This window comes from Bos indicus, chromosome 6 (genome assembly GCF_029378745.1).
Source record: "Bos indicus isolate NIAB-ARS_2022 breed Sahiwal x Tharparkar chromosome 6, NIAB-ARS_B.indTharparkar_mat_pri_1.0, whole genome shotgun sequence".
NCBI lineage: Eukaryota > Metazoa > Chordata > Mammalia > Artiodactyla > Bovidae > Bos > Bos indicus.
The window spans coordinates 54,591,339-54,611,393 of record NC_091765.1 but is presented as its reverse complement, the minus strand read 5'-3'; positions in this window follow the sequence as shown (position 1 = coordinate 54,611,393).

Below are 20,055 nucleotides of genomic sequence, written 5' to 3'. Positions count from 1 at the left end.
TACCAGACATTGTACACAGCACTTCACATACCTCACATCATTATTCACCCAAAAAAATTCTATACAAGAGGTTCTTTAACTATCCATGTACAACAGATGAGGAAACTAAGCTAGCAAGGTTTGGAAGGGGATTTAACTTCTTTCTAACTGTTAAGCCCATATTTTAAAACTCTATGGCCTATTATTTTGGCATTTTTTATTAAGAAGTAATGGGAAATTCACACACACACACACACACACACCAACAGGCCAGTTGTACCTGAACCAGTATAAATTACATTTTGATTAACTCTTGAAAGATCTTAATGAAGATTAGTATTGTCTCTAAATCATTATAGCAATGAAATGGCTTCAAGCTATCACTGATATTACAGAGGGATTCAACTGAATCAGAAAATCAAGATAAACTTTGTCATGATGCTACACACGTAAAAATTCTAGAGCAACAGGATATGATAATGACGACATACATTATATTTCCTAGGAATTAAAAAAATTTAACCTCATAATCTGTTAATTTTATTTGTTTTAGACTCATTGTGTACATTGTTGTTGTCCATTCTCTTTCTAGTACTACCTATGATAAGTATCTCTCTTTTTTCTATTTTTTTTCTTTCCATAAAGTTTAACATATAGTGAGTGAGTGAGTGAGTGAGTGACGTCACTCAGTCATGTCCAACTCTTTGCGACCCCATGGACTGTAGCCTACCATGCTCCTCCATCCAGGGGATTTTCCAGGCAAGAGTACCGGAGCCACATTAATTTAGGCAGATTCTATTCACTTTAAAATCACTTCTTTTACTGTCCAGAATGATTGCAGAAATATATTATCCTCACATTGATGGATCCTATTTTCTCTACCTATCCCCAGTACTTAAAGATATTAGGGAGGAAGAGAGAAGGTATCAGAACCAGCTTCAGAAAAAACTATAGCTGAAAATTTATCTGCTAATATTTTCATTTATTCCAAGATTTTTCTGTCCATGCATTCTTTCCACCCCAATGAAAATCAGGTAGTCACCTAGAATATTTCTTTACTCATTCATCGATTATTTCATTCCTGATTTTTTAAAATTCAAATTGTATTATTTAAGAGATTACTTAATCTCTGAATTATACTATGTGCTGTATATAAAATGATAGAGAAAGACTTTTATCTGAGGCTCTTTTAGTATCTCTAGATGCTTCCAGTTACTAGCAGAACTCAAGCAAGATGGTTGACTTGATGTTTGTTGATGGTCACGGTAGCATATCTCAAAAAGCTATGGCTTGTAGTTAAAAAAAAAATACATAGTTAATACTGAAAAATTTGGTCTTGTCTTATGGCTATACCATTACTAACCATATGGCCTATAGAACTATCTCTGGCTAAATGGAAATAAAAGCAAAAATAAACAAATGGGACCTAATTAAACTTAAAAGCTTTTGCACAATGAAGGAATATACAAAAGCTTTTCCACAAAGAATAAGCAAGGTGAAAAGACAGCCTTCAGAATGGGAGAAAATACTAGCAAACGAAGCAACTGACAAAGAATTAATCTCAAAAATACACAAACATCTCATGCAGCTCAATTTCAGAAAAATAAACGACCCAATCAAAAAATGGGCCAAAGAACTAAATAGACATTTCTCCAAAGAAGACATACAGATGGCTAACAAACACATGAAAAGATGCTCAACATCACTCATTATCAGAGAAATGCAAATCAAAACCACAATAAGGTACCATCTCACGCTGGTCAGAATGGCTGCTATCAAAAAGTCTACAAACAATAAATGTTGGACAGGGTGCAGAGAAAAGGGAACCTCTTACACTGTTGGTGGGAATGCAAACTAGTACAGCCACTATGGAGAAGAGTGTGGAGATTCCTTAAAAAACTGGAAATAGAACTGCCATATGACCCAGCAATCCCACCGCTGGGCATACACACTGAGGAAACCAAAATTGAAAGAGACACATGTGCCCCAATGTTCATCACAGTGCTGTTTACAATAGCTAGGACATGGAAGCAATCTAGATGTCCATTGGCAGATGACTGGATAAGAAAGCTGTGGTACATATTATATAATGGAATATTACTTGGATATTAAAAAGAATGCATTTGAATCAGTTCTAATGAGGTGGATGAAACTGGAGCCTATTATACAGAGTGAACTAAGTCAGAAAGAAAAACACCAATACAGTATATTAATGCATATATATGGAATTTAGAAAGATGGTAACGATGACCCTATATGTGAGACAGCAAAAGAGACACAGATGTAAAGAACAGACTTTTGGACTCTGGGAGAAGGCGAGGGTAGGATGATTTGAGAGAATAGCATTGAAACATGTATATTACCATATGTGAAATAGATCGCCTGCCCAGGTCAACGCATGAGACAGAGCACTCAGGGCCGGAGCACTGGGATGACCCTGAGGGATGGGATGGGGAAAGAGGTGGGAGGGGGTTTCAAGATGGGGAACACATGTACACCTGGCTGATTCATGTTAATGTATGGCAAAAACCACTACATTATTGTAAAGTAATTAGACTCCAATTAAAATAAATTAATTAATTTTAAAATATTACAACACAAAAAAGAAATATCTCTGGCTACTCCAACTTCCAGTGTGTTTTTCCTGTAAAAGAGATGTAATATTTACCCTACTGATAAGTTGTTAGAAATCAAGAAAAGACAGTTAATAAATGCATCTGTTCAATCACTAATTTACTTATTAACAAATATCCCTTAAATGTCTACTTAAGTCCAAAGTATGTTTCTGGCTTTGGAAGTTTTTTTTTAAATGTTTAATGTAAAGTGAAATCTGCCCTCCCAGGACTCACCATCTTATTAAGGATGCAGAGAGTTTTTATCTTATTAATGCACAGATTAGTGGGAGGAGTTTATTGAAATGATTAGTTTCAACATAAAGTAATTATTGAGATGAAGATATGATAGAAAATGTCATAAGAGTGCAGAATAGAAGACATATTGCTGAAATTTCTGAAATTCAATAAAATATAGTTCAGTTCATGTGCTCAGTCGTGTCCTACTCTTTGTGACCCCATGGACTGAAGCACACCAGGCTTCCCTGTTCATCACCAACTCCCAGAGTCTACTCAAACTCATGTCCATTGAGTCAGTGATGCCATCCATACCATCTCATCCTCTGTCATCCCCTTCTCCTCCTGCCTTCTATCTTTCCCAGCATCAGGGTCTTTTCAAATAAGTCAGTTCATCACATCAGATGGCCAAAGTACTGGGAGTTTCAGCTTCAGTATCAGTCGTTCCAATGAATATTCAGGACTGATTCCCTTTAGGATGGACTGGTTGGATCTCCTTGTAGTCCAAGGGACTCTCAAGAGTCTTCTCCAATGTAGTTCAGGTTAAGAAAAAAATCGTTTCTTAAAATTTCGTTCTAAAAAAGATCAGCATTGCTAAATTTTTTTAAATTTTATTTTATTTTTAAACTTAACAAATTGTATTAGTTTTGCCAAATATCAAAATGAATCCGCCACAGGTATACATATATATAACTGATTAAAATTGCCAGAAATAAGATTTCCAGATAGAGGTAAAGTTTTGTATACTTAGGTCACAATAAGTAGGACTTTATTCTCAAAACTAAGGAGCTTAAAGTTCAACCTCCATGATACAGAATGATTGATAGATTTGAACAGTTGATGTGAAATGGATTAGTCTAGTTGCAGTGTACAGATGGCTTTCAGAAGATCCATCATAGCAAGAATAGATAAGGGTTTCTTGTCATGATACTGACACAGCAATAGAAGAGCCTTGAAGAAAAAGAAACAGAATTTAGTAAGTTTTACAAGATGAAAATCAGTAAAATGTGATCAATTCTATTTGGAAAGAGGGAAAGGAGAGGTTTAATATGACTCAATTTTCTGAATTGAGCAATGAGGTAGAAAATAATTATATTCAGTGGAAAGGGGAAAAAAAAGGATCAAGGTTATTATGGAATGAAAAATGAGGCCAGTTATAGAAATGTTGACTTAAACATTCCTATGCAAAGACAAGTTAATGATGCTCAGTAGGCATACGGACAACAGAGTTTCGAGAGAGAGAACAGGGTTTGTGACAAGAATAAATGAGATCACCCAGAGGAAGCATACAGTAGGAGAATAATAATGGGTTAAGTATGGAAACCGTTATGAACATCAGTGTTCAAATAACTGTTGGAGGAAAAGATTGACAAGGAGGAAATAATCATAAAAATAGGAGGAGGATCAGTTTGAAATGGTATGAAAAGGTCAACCCAATAGTTACAGAGAGAGTGGTCAGCAGTCTTTGCAGTGATATGAGAAAAAGAAAAAAGGGGTACACAATTCTGAAAAGCATACTATTTCAGTCTTTTCTCTGAGAGAAAGAATAGAAAAATGATTTGTTAAATTGATTTAAAAAGAAATCCTGCTGGAAACTGATGTTTTTATAACAAGTAACCATTTTAATTACAGTAAACAAGCACGCAAGATTTCAAGAGAAGAGCATTGAGCATATCGTATTGCCAGCATTTTATAAGAACAAAGCATAGGACCTGAGAGATCTGAGAAAGTGTTTGCAGTGAATAAGAAAGTAGATGAGGCAAAGGCAGTGGGAGTCTTTTCCCTAGATCTCAGCAAGACATTTGATAAATTGTGTAAGATGCAACTAAGGAAAAATGAAGGATTTTGAATCAATGTTATAACAAGCTAGAAAAGAAGATGAGTGGATACAGATTTATAGTAAGTGGTGATAAGTTGTGTCTGGAGGCGAGAAACAACAGGATTCCTTTGAGCTTAATGCTATTATGCTTTTTATTTAATACTCATAAAACAATTGTCAGAAAAGAACCTCAACTGGTATTGGCACTAATTTGACCCCTGTTGGCAGCATCAATGTTGTGATTGATTGTCTAAATTAATTCCAATTAAGCTGTGTTTCTGTGTACTGGTTCATCTTACAGTATAATATTTTGCTTATTTTAAATACCATTATGGATCTTTAAAGTAACTTAGTCAATAGCTGTTCTCATTTAATAAAGAATGCAAGAATACTGATGTGTTTCCAAAGATAACAGAGGCATTTGATGAGGGTGAGTGTGATGTCCTGGGTATTTGTTTCTGGAGAAAGTAAAGGGTTTCAACTTGAAAGACTGTTTCTCAGAAGGGAAAAAAGAGAACGACTGGGCAATGATCTCAATAATCCTTTTCCAGTGAGTCTAAGCTAGAAAAGACAATGTAAGTCAAAAGGATAGAAACCAGAAAAACCAGGAAAAGTACATTGGAGAATTTCCATGAATATTCAGTTCAGTTCAGTTCAGTCACTCAGTCGTGTCCGACTCTTTGTGACCCATGAACCTCAGCATGCCAGGCCTCCCTGTCCATCACCAGCTCCCACAGTCCACCCAAATCCATGTTCATTGAGTCAGTGATGCCATCCAACCGTCTCATCCTCTATTGTCCCCTTCTCCTCCTGCCCTCAATCTTTCCCAACATCAGGGTCTTTTCAAACGAGTCAGCTATTTGCATCAGGTGGCCAAAATAATGGAGTTTTAGCTTCAACATCAGACCCTCCAATGAACAACCAGGACTGATCTTCTCTAGGATGGACTGGTTGGATCTCCTTGCAGTCCAAGGGACTCTCAAGAGTCTTCTCCAACACCACAGTTCAAAAGCATCAACTCTTTGGTGCTCTGCTTTCTTTATAGTCCAACTCTCACATCCATACATGACCACTGGAAAAACCATAGCCTTGACTAGAAGGACCTTTGTTGACAAAATAATGTCTCTGCATTTTAATATGCTGTCTAGGTTGGTCATAACTTTCCTTCTAAAGGGTAAGCGTCTTTTAATTTCATGGCTGCAATCACCATCTGCAGTGATTTTGGAGCCCATAAAAGTAAAGTCAGCCCCTGTTTCCACTGTTTCCCCATCTATCTGCCATGAAGTGATGAGACCGGATGCCATGATCTTAGTCAGTGAAATTCAAAGTTCAGATATTTGTGTTATGAGATCAATGTCCTTTCCAATACTTTACATTTGTTTTCTGAATTTGCATCTTAAAATGTTTTAATTATTACTATATTAAGATAGCAGTCTTTATTAAATGATATGAGTCAAACAAGGTAAGATTCCTTAAAGCTTTTCCTGCCCTTCTCTGCCATAAAACTGTAAAGGATGTTACATACACCCAACTGATTAATACATCCCAGATATGTCCTCATTTTATCTTTTCTATAATCCAATTCAGTAACTCCACTCATGCATTTTTATTCGTTCATTAGAAAGCCTGCTTTGTACTAGGGACTATTCTAAATCTTGGGAATTCAGCAATGAAAACATAAATCTCTGCAGTCATACATTTACATTTCAGTGAAAAACTAGCAAAGACACAGACACATAAAAACCTAAAATATAGTTGGTGCTAAAAAGAATGATAAATAGTTTTTAAAAAGTAATATAAGAATATTGTTGATTGGGTGGGAGGTGGTCTTGATAGTTTTAAGAACAGATAAAACCTGTTTTCTTAGGCAGTGCTTGATCAAGGCCTGTATTCAGTGAGGGTCTAAGTCATGGGACTGTCTGAGGTAAGACCTTTCCAGACAGAGGTTTACCCCCTCATCAGCCAGAATAAAGCAGAGAAGGCCAATGCATCTAGGGGGATATCATGCTGGTGTGTCTAGAGGGATACCATGCTGCTGACATGGGCACAGGGTTAATTCATGTCAGGCATGGCAAGACATAAGGACTTGGCATTTTACTTGTGTGAGAATGGAAACCATTAAATGATTTTGAGCAGGAAGTTGAGATGATTTGAATTATGGCTCTAAAGAACATTCTTCTGCTACTGTGTGACAAACTGTACATAGACAAGAATGGAAGTAGAGAGTCTAAGTTTGGGCCTCTAATGTACTAATTTTAATATATTTCCATCAACTTTACATTCAAAGTACATCCTTATTCTTCAGTTCAGTTCAGTTCAGTCACTCAGTCATGTCCAACTCTTTGTGACCCCATGAATCACAGCACGCCAGGCCTCCCTGTCCATCACCAACTCCCAGAGTGTACCCAAACTCATGTGCATTGAATCAGTGATGCCATCCAGCCATCTCATCCTCTGTCGTCCCCTTCTCCTTCTGCCCCTAATCCCTCCCAGCATCAGGGTCTTTTCCAATGAGTCAACTCTTTGCATGAAGTGGCCAAAGTATTGGAGTTTCAGCCTCAGCATCAGCCCTTCCAATGAACACCCAGGACTGGTCTCCTTTAAGATGGTGGTTGGATCTCTTTGCAGTCGAAGGGACTTGCAAGAGTCTTCTCCAGCACCACAGTTCAAAAGCCTCAATTCTTCGGTGCTCAGCTTTCGTCATAGTCCAACTCTTATCGAAACCTTTACACTTACCATCTTTGCTAAAGTAACCATTAACCTTTCCCCTGAAATAAAAGCTGACTATTTTTTTGATGAGGTACAAAGAGATATGGTCCTTTTGTCATCCTTATGGATGTGGAAAAGGAAAGTGAAGTCAGTCATGTCTGACTCTTTGTGACCCCATGGACTATATATAGTCCACGAGGCTCCTCTGTCCATTTTTCCAGGCAAGAGAACTGGAGTGGGTTGCCATTTCCTTCTTCAGGAATGTACCTATCGTATATGTGGTGCTTCCCTGGTGGTTCATTGATATATAGAACCCACCTGCCAATGCAAGAGTTGCACGTTCAATCCCTGGGTCCATTTTCCCTGGAGGAGGAAATTCCATCCACTCCAGCATTGTTGCCTGGGAAATCCCATGTACAGAAGAGCCTGGTGGGCTACATCCATGGGGTTACAAAAGAGTCGGAGACGACTCAGCAACTAAAGAACAACAAAGGTCAGGCCCTGCTAAGAACAGTATGTTCTAACTTATTTTAAAAGATTTCTTTCCCTTCCTTCTACTGAAAGTATGAGAGAATTTTTCTCCAGTATTACTGTGGGAACCTAGTGGAGTTCCTGAAGGTAAATCTTGTAATATTGGGAGATTCCTTTATTACTGGGTGCCCCCAGAGTTTTTACCTCTCAAAGTTGTTCATGTGGCACCTCCAGCAATAAGGCAATTATAGTTCAGGTTTTTCTACCTTGGCCCTGGTTCCTTAGCTGTTTCTGCTCCTGAATTTCCAGCTCAGGTAAATTGCTTTGCTGTGTTAGCTTGTCTTTCCAGTTTTGGACCCAGTGATCTGCCCTGCGTCCTCCCCTCTCTTACAAATTCAGGAAGAGTTGTTTATTTTTCATTTTGTTAAGCCTTTTCCTTATTAGGGCAGAGTGAGGACTTCCACGTTCCTTATGTGGGAACAGGTGCCGGAAGTCCCTTTTATCCACTTGACAAGGTGAGCTTCATCATTTCCAAAGAAATATTTCTAAAACTAGTCGGTGATGAAAATGTTCTAAAACTGAGTGTGGTGATGGCTGCACATGTCTGATAAAATACTAAAAATTATTAAATTGTACACTTCAAATATGTGAATTATATGTTATGTGAGGGCTTACCCCATGGTTCAGATGATAAAAAATCTGCCTGCAGTGTGGAAGACCTAGGTTCAATCCCTGCGTTGTGAGGATCCACTGGAGAAGGGAATGGCTACTGCTCCAGTATTCTTGCCTGGAGAATTCCATGGACAGAGGATCCCAGCAAGTTTCAGTTCACAGGGTGACAAAGAGTCAGACACAACTGAGTGACTAACACACACACACACATACACATACATGCTATGTGAATTATATATCAATAAAGCCCTTTTAAAAAAAAGAAAATTATTTGAAAACTATTGTCAGCAGTGAAAATTTTTATATCTTCTACCTCTAAGTTTTTTTATTCCATCTTAGTCATTTGGTTATAGCAACTTTTGAGGAGAGGTTTATAAATGAACTTATGATTAATAGGAAGATACATGATTTTTGGATGAAATAATAAAATTCATGAAGTCTGTTATGTCTAGGTTGTCTAAACATTTTTTATCCCTATCTACACAGTGCGGTTTTTGCCTCTGTACATCATGTCCTCAATCAGACAGCTCACCTTGAACCAGTCCGTCCCTCCCCATTCTTCAGGTCCCAGTTTGTAAACTATCCTCCTCCATGGCACTGACCTCTGTGCAGAACTCATCATTCACTTTCGCATGTACATGATATTCTCACAATTATGTGATTACACATCCAAACAGATAAAATATTGTTTTCATTCCAATAAATGTGTATTTATATATAATTATTTTTATCTTATGTATTAGCTACAATAAAAAAAATTAGAAGCTATAGTTCCAAAAGACTTCTTAATATCTTGAAAATTTTAACCCATTTCCTGTTGGATCTGACTAGATTATGACTTACCCTGTGATTTCATATATAGTAGGCTTGAACACACAACACAGGCCTTTATCAGGTATATAAAAAGTGTCAACTCTTTCCTGTTCTTCCAGTTGTGTGTAAATAACTACAATTTCCTTAATCCAAAATGTCCTTGAAAATTATTTTTTATGTCTCTTGCCTGTACTATAAGTGGTTTTGTTTGTTTGCTTATTAGTTTTGTTTTGTATTACTTTAATTTGGAAGTGGCCAGGAATCTCAGTGTGCTGAGGAAAAGGACACATGAGAGCAAACTGCACACTCTCTACTCTGCCCTTAGATTAACCTGCATATGAACAGATGTCATGTAAAACTCAGAGTATTATTAAAGGTTCATTTCTTTGTTAGCAAACACATATGGATTACAACATTTTCTCTGTCACAACACATTGTTTTTTGTTCCCTGAAGTCTGAGGACCCTACTTTGCATCCCTCTTTTTACTACTTTCTACTAATATGTACATTGCTTTAGATTTTTTTTTATATAGATTAAACTCATAATTGAGTTATAGACAAAAGATGGTTTTCTAGCTACACTCATGGTCTAGTGAGCTTCTCATTTTTCATAAGAAGATTGAAGTCTTATCACCACATAGCTACCCATTTGGTAAAGCCTATGGCTATGTAGTTAGTGACCATACAGTATTGGTCCACTTAATCTACTCAGTACATGAGTATTGCTGTGAACACAGTGCCAGTCAAGACATCTTTAGTCATTGAAAGAAATAATATTTTGAGTGGTTTTCTAAAGGAAGCACTTTTTTAAAAAAATACAAAGTTATTTATTTTAATTGGAGGCTAATTACTTTACAATATTATAGTGGTTTTGCCATACATTGACATGGATCCACCATGGGTATACATGTGTTCCCTATCCTGAACCCCCCTCCACCTCTCTCCCCATCCCATCCCTCTGGGTCATTCCAATGCACCAGCCCTGAGCACCCTGTCTCATGCATCAAACCTGGACTGGCGATCCATTCACATATGATAATATACGTGTTTCAATGCCATTCTCCCAAATCATCCTACCCTTGCCCTCTCCCACAGAGTCCAAAAGACTGTTTTAAGCACTTTTGAAAGTATATGCTGAGTTCCTCCACCTGCCACTTAAATCTACTTAGTTCTATATCTGTTATGAGTGTATTTCTAGATAATGTTTATCACACTAAATATTTGATCCAAAGCATATGGAGTGAAGGGGAAATGAGAGTTCCTTTAAAGCCTTGGAAGGAGAACAGTTGAGCTTATTTGAGGCCACAACCCACCTTGGTTGTGTTGGTTATTCTAATTGTACAACCATTTTATCACATGTAATTGATCCCATTTCCTTCTCTTTGTGATCTCTGCTAGAAATGTCAGTGTTAATTTTCATCTCATATTGAGAAAATAGAGTCAATAAAGTTCATGCACTTTATTGTTCAAACCTCCCTCTTGATTTTCAACTTATTTTTCTGTTTGTTCTACTTGAGGCCTTTTAGTTTCTTAGTTAATCTTGATGTCCTCTTTATCTTTTATTCTTTTGATCTCCTTTTAATTTTTTGCTTCATCTTAAGTTAAATATATTACCTAAAATATCATTATAACATTATTTGGAATAGCACATGGTATGCATACATATTTGTCAAAATATTTTATAAAATCCCATTAGACTGTTGCCTCTGACATATGATGGTTATATTTTCAGCATTTCCACATGAAAATTGTAATTGCATAATATGACATGGTAGCACATATTTGATTTTTTAAGGAGTTAACATAATAAGCAATGGGTTATGTTATTGTAAATTTCTTAAGTATGTTGAATAAATGTTGAAGTCTTTGAAGATTTCTGAAATGTTGAAGTCTGTAATTTCTATATTTTTCTACACTGCATTTTCCCAACAAATACAAGTAAACCTTTATTACCTTTTATTGTGATTATAAAACTACCAGAACTTCTTTGGAGAAAATTAGGTAAATAGTGAAAATTATAAAGAACAAAGTGACAATAATTTGGTTCAGGTCAGTTCAGTCACTCAGTTGTATATGCGGTTGGAGGTGTGCTGTGGAGACCCCATTTCTCAGGTCACTGGAACTTGATGGACACCTGAAAAAATCCCCTAATACAGTATGAGTAGCAACTTGACAAATGCAGCAATAGAGTTGATAGAGAAGAGTCAGTTCAGTTGCTCAGTTGTGTCTGACTTTTCGACCCCATGAACTGCAGCACGCCAGGCTTTCCTATTCATCACCAATTCCCAGAGCTTGTTCAAACTCATGTCCATCGAGTCAGTGATGCCATCCAACCATCTCATACTGTGTTGTCCCCTTTTCTTCCTGCCTTCAATCTTTCCCAGTATCATGGTCTTTTCCAATGAGTCAGTTCTTTGCATCAGGTGGCCAAAGTAGTGGAATTTCAGCTCCAGCATCAGCTCTTCCAATGAATATTCAGGATTGATTTCCTTTAGGATGGACTGGTTGGATCTCCTTGCAGTCCTAGGAACTCTCAAGAGTCTTCTCCAACACCACACTTCAAAAGCATCAATTCTTCAGTGCTCTGCTTTCTTCATGGTCTAACTCTCACATCCATACATGACTATTAGAAAAACCATAGCTTTGACTAGATGGACCTTTGTTGGCAAAATAATGACTCTGCTTTTTAATATATTTTCTAGGTTTGTCATAGCTTTTTTCCCAAGGAGCAAGGATTTTTTTTTAATTGTATGACTGCAGTCACCATCTGCAGTGATTTTAAAGCCCAAGAAAATAAAATCTGTCACTGTTTCCATTTTTTCCCCATCTATTTGCCCTGAAGTGATGGAACCAGATGTCATGATCTTGTGCTGGCATAAGTCCTTTTGAAGGAAGACTTACTTCTATCATAGTTTGACCTCAGGCCAACAGGAAACACAGACCCACCCATCAATGAAAATTGGATTAAAGACTTACTGAGCAAGGCCACACCCACCAGAACAAGACCCAGATTCCCCCACAGCCAGTCCCTCCCATCAGGAAGCTTCCACAAGCCTCTTTTCCTTATCTATCAGGGCAAATAGAATAAAAACCACAATCACAGAAAACTAACCAAACTGATCACATGGATCACAGCCTTTTCTAACTCAATGAAGCTATGAGCCATGTCATGTAGGGCCACCCAAGATGGAATGGTCATGGTGGAGAGTTCTGACAAAACATGGTCCACTGGAGAAGGTAGTGGTAACCCATTTCAGTATTCTTGCCTTGAGAAACTCATGAACAGTATGAAAAAGCAAAAAGATATAATGCTGAAAGGTGAACTCCCCAGGTTGGTAGATGCCCAATATGCTACCGGAAAAGGGTGGAGAAATAACTCCATAAAGAATGAAGAGACATAGCCAAAGTGAAAAGAATACCATGTGGATGTGACTAATGATGGAAGTAAAGTCCAATACTGTAAAGAACAAGATTGCATAGGAACCTGGAATGTTAGGTCCATCAGTTCAGTTCAGTTCAGTCGCTCAGTCGTGTCCAACTCTTTGCGACCCCATGAACACAGCACGCCAGGCCTCCCTGTCCACCACCAACTCCCGGAGTTCACTCAGACTCACGTCCATCGAGTCAGTGATGCCATCGAGCCATCTCATCCTCTGTCGTCCCCTTCTCCTCCTGCCCCCAGCCCCTCCCAGCATCAGTCTTTTCCAATGAGTCAACTCTTCGCATGAGGTGGCCAAAGTACTGGAGTTTCAGCTTTAGCATAATTCCTTCCAAAGAAATCCCAGGGCTGATCTCCTTCAGAATGGACTGGTTGGATGCCCCACCACTAATGCCAAAGAAGCTGAAGTTGAATGGTTCTATGATGACTTACTAGACCTTCTGGAACTAAGACCAAAAAACAATGTCTTTTTCATCATAGGGGATTGGAATGCAAAAGTAGGAAGTCAAGAAACACCTGGAGTAACAGGCAAGCTTGGCATCGGAGCACAAAATTAAGCAGGGCAAAAGCTAACAGTTTTGCCAAGAGAATGCACTAATCATAGCATATACCTGCTTCCAACAACACAGGGGAAGACTCTATATATGAACATCACCAGACGGTCAATACCGAAATCTGATTATATTCTTTGAAGCCAAAGATGGAGAAGCTCTATACAGTCAGCAAAAACAAGACTGGGAGCTGACTGTGGTGCAGATCATGAACTCCTTATTGCCAACTTCAGACTTAAATTGAAGAAAGTAGGGAAAACCACTAGACCATTCAGATATGATCTAAATCAAATCCCTTATGATTATACAGTAGAAATGACAAATAGATTCAATGGATTGGATCTGATAGACAGAGTGCCTGAAGAACTATGGATGGAGGTTTATGACATTGTACAGGAAGACAGTGGTGATCAAAACCATCCCCATGAAAAAGAAATGCAAAAAGGCAAAATGGTTGTCCAAGGAGGGCTTACAAATAGCTATGAAAAGAAGAAAAGTGAAAGGTAAAGGAGAAAAGCAAAGATATATCCATCTGAAAGCAGAGTTCCAAAGAACAGTAAGGAGAGATAAGAAAGCCTTCCTTAGTTATCAATGCAATGAAATAGAGGAAAACAATAGATTAGGAAAGACTAGAGATCTCTTCGTAAAAATTAGAGGTATCAAGGAAACATTTCATGCAAAATTGGGCACAATAAAGGACAGAAATGGTATGGACCTAAGAGAAGCAGAAGATATTAAGAAGAGGTGGCAAGAATACACAGAAGAACTATACAAAAAATATTTTAATAACCCAGATAATCATGATTGTCTGATCACTCACCTAGAGACAGGCATCCTGGAATGTAAAGTCAAGTGGGCCTTAGGATGCATCACTACTAACAAAGCTAGTGCAAGTGGTGGGATTCCAACTGAGCTATTTCAAATCCTAAAAGATGATGCTGTGAAAGTGCTACACTCAATCTGCCAGCAAACTTGGAAAAGTCAGCAGTGACCACAGGACTGGAAAAGGTCAGTTTTCATTCCAATCCCAAAGAAAGACAATAATTATTGTATATTTATATGTATGCTCAGCCAGTGAAAATCTCTCTGATTTTCTCACACATGAACATATGCATACACTGTTATATCTGTACTGACACCTTTTTAAAATATCTATGGTTTACAGTACAAAATGTGTCACTCTCTGAATCATCAATTAACCCTAAGGTTGCAAAGAGACACCAGTCTTTCCCTATACATAATAATATATCTTCCTATCACATTTCTAGTTTGGTCAAGACAAGCACACCTACTCAGAAGGAGGAAGGAAGGATGAGGGCAGGGAGGAAGTTATGCATTTTTAACAAGGGATCTGCTATGTAATTTATTCTGACAAATGCAATACTGAGTCTTCTAGAATTTTGCAAGAAAGGCATTTAGCCCAGTCAGCACGGCTGCAAATTTCTAAACATCAGCTAGACAGAATTGAATTCAATCTTTTATGTGCCTTGGGATACATCCAACACATTTCAGATTTTCCTCAGAAATCCTGCTGACTTGGAGCAGGTGTGTCTTAAAATAACAAGAACTCATCAAGGCACGATTGTTATCATTCTGATGGCTTCATCTTAACTTCTTCCTGTTGTGTACACCTGGTCACATAAGCACTGTGCATTCTTTGGAGTATGCAACAGGCAACCCCAGGGAAATATTTGTTTGTTTGTTTTGTTTTGTTGGAGATGAAAAGAGATTGTTGTATTAATGACTGATGATGGACATTGACAGTAGAACTGAGCTAAAAGGAGTTTTCAGAAGGAGCCCATCTGTGCTTAGCTTGCTGTAACCTCTTCAGTTAAGTTTCTTTTTAGAATAACAGGTGTGGATTTGCTCAATATAGAGAGCTCTCCTAAGCCCTGTTCTCATGACTAAGTATATAATTCTTTTCTTTTAAATTGAAACACACAAAGATCTACTCAGAATGAACATCTAAGTTGTTATTGACAACTGTTTATTTTGTCATTCTGATTTTAAATTAGGTAAGAAGCTTTTCATTATTCTTTAATCATGACATGAAATTGATTAAGTGCAATAGCAAGTGTTGAAAAACAAAATCTTCTTATGAAAAGATACAATTTTTACTTGAATTGCTTTCTTTATAAAGGAAATATATATAAAATATGTCTAAAACATAATAAAACCATAATTTTATTACACAAAACAACTTAGAACAATGTATTCACATGGAATCTATAATTAAATATGAATTCGAGTAAGATGTTATTTCATTGGATTTATAGATATATCAGAGATAATGAAACAAATTCAGAGAATTTTATCTCTATAAAGTAAAACACTTTAATCCTGTTTTCACAGTTTTTCCCTACTTTGTTGATCTAAACTAATTTGAACCTTCTGTTTCAAAACAATAAAAAAGTCATATATAAATACTTTTTTAGATTGAACATTCTTTACATTCCAGTCATTTAATTTTAACTGATCTCATGTTTGTGCGTTGTGTGTGTTGACAACAAACATGTAGTAAGCAAATAACTTCAAACCCAGTCTAACCACTTTAGGAACAAATTAGAGTAATTCAACAAAATAATAATATAAAAGTGAAATATCATTTTATTTATATAATACATGCCAACATGGAAACAGTGAGAGACTTTTTTTGGCGGGGACTCCAAAATCACTGCAGATGGTGACCGCAGCCATGACATTAAAAAAATTGCTCCTTGGAAGAAAAGTTATGACCAACCTAGACAGCATACTAAAAAGAAGAGACATTACTTTGCTGACAAAGGTCCATCCAGTCAAAGCTATGGTTTTTCCAGTAGTCATGTATGGATGTAAGAGTTGGACTATAAAGAGAGCTGAGTACCGAAGAATTGATGCTTTTGAACTGTGGTGTTGGAGAAGACCCTTAAGAGTCCTTTGGACTGCAAGGAGATCCAACCAGTCTATCCTAAAGGAAATCAGTCCTGGGTGTCCATTGGTAGGACTGATGTTGAAGCTGAAACTTCAATAATTTGGCCACCTGATGTGAAGAACTGACTCCTTGGAAAAGACCATGATGCTGGAAAAGATTGAAGGCGAGAGGAGAAGGGGGCAACAGAGGATGAGATGGTTGGATAGCATCACCAACTAGATGGACATGAGTTTGCACAAGCTTTGGGAATTGGTGATAGACAAGGAAGCCTGGCATTCTGCAATCCATGGGGTCGCAAAGAGTCGGACACGACTCAACGACTAAACTTAACTGAACTGATGGTCAGTGAATTAAAGAGCTGGTTTAATAAAGGTAGAAATTGATATTATATTTTATGTTGACTTGATCATTATTTTGGCATTGAAAAGAAATTCCTTTTAATACATTTATCAAACTTCTGGTTTATTAAAGGTAGAAATTGATATTATATTTCATGTTGATGATCAATGTTTTGGCAGTGGAAAGAAACTCCCTTTAATACATTAACTCCCTTTAATACAGGAAGAATAGTACATCTTACTTTAGGATCTACCAACATTGATTAAAATGGTTAAGTCACTCTATAGTTACATCAAAATTGAATAGAACATTTCCTGGTAGTCAATTCAAATGAAATTTTGTCTTACTAAACATGGTAGATGATAAGATAAAAAATCTTAAAAAGCCAACGTTCCAAATTATGTCTTGAACATCAATTGCATGAGTCCATGGCATGTACTCTGTTTTTCTTTGACTTCTTTCAATGTATTTTACAATTATTTTGAGATAAATAGATACTGTACAGGAGTTGATAACTTATTCCTTTTAATTGCTGATCAGTATCCCATTTGTGTATCCATAGAAATGTGTATTTATCCATTCACTTATTGATAGACTTTTGGGTGGTTTTCAGTTTGAGGATATTATAGCTACTATACACAATTTTTTATGGACATATGCTTTCACTCCTCTTGTTTAATACATGGGAGTGCAATAGCTTGGTCATATGGTTCCTGTAGGTTTAGCTTTATTTTAAGCTGAAAACTGCTCTGCCAAAATAGATGTATCACTTACATTCTCACCAGTAGTGATGATGTAGAGTTCCATTTTTTTTTCACAAATTGCTAACTTTTGTTATTGTCATAATTTTTAAATTTTTATTTTTTCTCTTAGATAATTAGTAATATTTAATTATAGTTTTGGTAAAGCTGAGTAATGAGAACTAATGTCATTGAATATCTTTTCTTACTAGGCATTATATAGCTTTTCTTTTTGAATGGCTTTTCCTTTTCATTTATGGGTTCATTTATTGATTTATCTTAGCATTGACATATAAGTGGATGTGTGTTAAATTGCTTCAGTCATGTCCAACTCTTTGAAACCCCATGGACTGTAACCTGCAAGGCTCTTCTGTCTCTGGGACTCTCCAGGCAAGAATACTAGAGCAGGTTACCATATATAAGTTCAGTGCAGTTCAGTCCAGTCACTCAGTCGTGTCCAACTCTTTGTGACCCCATGAACACAGCATTCCAGGCCTCCCTGTCCATCACCAACTCCCAGAGTTTACCCAAACTCACGTCCATTGAGTTGGTGATGCAATCTAACCATCTAATCTTCTGTCATCCCCTTCTCCTCTTGCCTTCAATCTTTCCCTGCATCAGTCTTTTCAAATGAGTCAGTTCTTCACATCAGATGGCCAATATATTGGTGTTTCAGCTTCAACATCAGTCCTTCCAATGAACACCCAGGACTGATTTCCTTTAGGATGGACTGGTTGGATCTCCTTGCAGTCCAAGGGATTCTCAAGAGTCTTCTCTGACACCACAGTTCATAAGCATCAATTCTGCACTCAGCTTTCTTTATAGTCCAACTCTCACATCCATACATGACTACTGGAAAAACCATAGCCTTGACTAGATGGACCTTTGTTGGCAAAGTAATGTCTCTGCTTTTGATTATGCTATCTAGGTTGGTCATAACTTTCCTTCCATGGAGTAAGTGTCTTTTAATTTCATGGCTGCAGTCACCATCTACAGTGATTTGGGAGCCCCAAAAATAAAGTCAGCCACTGTTTCCCTATCTACTTGCCATCAAGTGATGGGACCAGATGCTATGATATTAGTTTTCTGAATGTTGAGCTTTAAGCCAACTTTTTCACTCTGCTCTTTTACTTTCATCAAGAGGCTTTTTAGTTCCTCTTCACTTTCTGCTGTAAGGGTGGTGTCATCTGCATATCTGAGGTTATTGATATTTCTCCCAGCAATCTTAATTCTATCTTGTGCTTCATCCAGCCCATTGTTTCTCATGATGTACTCTGCATAGAAGTTAAATAAGCAGGGTGACAATATACAGCCTTGACATACTCCTTTTTCTATTTGGAACCAGTCTGTTGTTCCATGGCCAGTTCTAACTGTTGCTTCCTGACCTGCATACAGATTTATCAAGAGGCAGGTCAGGTGGTCTGATATTCCCATCTCTTTCAGAATTTTCCACAGTTTATTGTGATCCACACAGTCAAGGCTTTGGCATAGTCAATAAATCAGAAATAGATGTTTTTCTGGAACTCTCTTACTTTTTCAATAAGCCAACAGATGTTGGCAATTTGATCTCTGGTTCCTCTGCCTTTTCTATAACCAGCTTGAACATCTGGAAGTTTATGGTTCACATATTACTGAAGCCTGGCTTGGAGAATTTTAAGCATTATTTTACTAGTGTGTGGGATGAGTGCAATTGTGTGGTAGTTTGAGCATTCTCTGACATTGCCTTTCTTTGGGATTGGAATGAAAACTGCCCTTTTCCAGGCCTGTGGCCACTGCTGAGTTTTCCAAATATGCTGACATATTGAGTGCAGCACTTTCACAGCATCATTTTTTAGGATTTGAAATAGCTCAACTGGAATTCCATCACCTCCACTAGCTTTGTTCATAGTGATGCTTACTTGACTTCACATTCCAGGATGTCTGTCTCTAGGTGAATGATCACACTGTCATGATTATCTGGGTTGTGAAGGTCTTTTTTGTATAGTTGTTGTTTATTTCCAATATATAAGCAGTAATAGTTTATTTCTGTATATAAGTAGTTCTTTATTTGCAATAAGGTCATTTATCAGATATATTCTGCAAACATTTCCCAAAATTTTATTGTTTATTTTTCTGTTTTCTTAACTTCTGAGGAGCAGAAATTTTTAATTTGGAAAAAATCATTTTACTGAGTTTTATTTTATAATTTATACTTTATTTCCTATTTAAGAGCCCTTGAACTAAATCACGTTTGTATCTATTAAGAATCTATAATTTTAAATTTCATATTGATTTTTATGATACATTGCGAGTTGATTTGTATATACTAAAAACAAAAGGTGCATTCATGTTTTTACACATAGATATCCCATTAGTTCAGCACCATTTTTTAAAATGGCTATTTTCTATTACCTACCACCTCCGTCAAAATTCAGTAGGCCATATGTGCTTTTGTTTATTTATTGGACTCATTTTTTTTTTCTGTTTCACTGACCTATATATCCATATCGACTACATTCTTTTGATTAATATAGTACCAAACAGTAACTTTTGAAAGTAGACATTTAAATTGCCAACACGTACAGTGGCATGCCTTAAAGAGCAGGGCAGATACACAAACTGGTCTGAAAGTGGCTTCACAGAGCAAGTTGGAGCAAATGGTTAGAATTTGTCTGTGGTGAATGTTACCTCTCCAGACCAGGTATTATGTGGTTTAAACTTTCCTCCAGAACCAAAAGAGCAAGCAAACCGGCCATCCTTTCAGCTTTCCCTGATGTGTGCCAA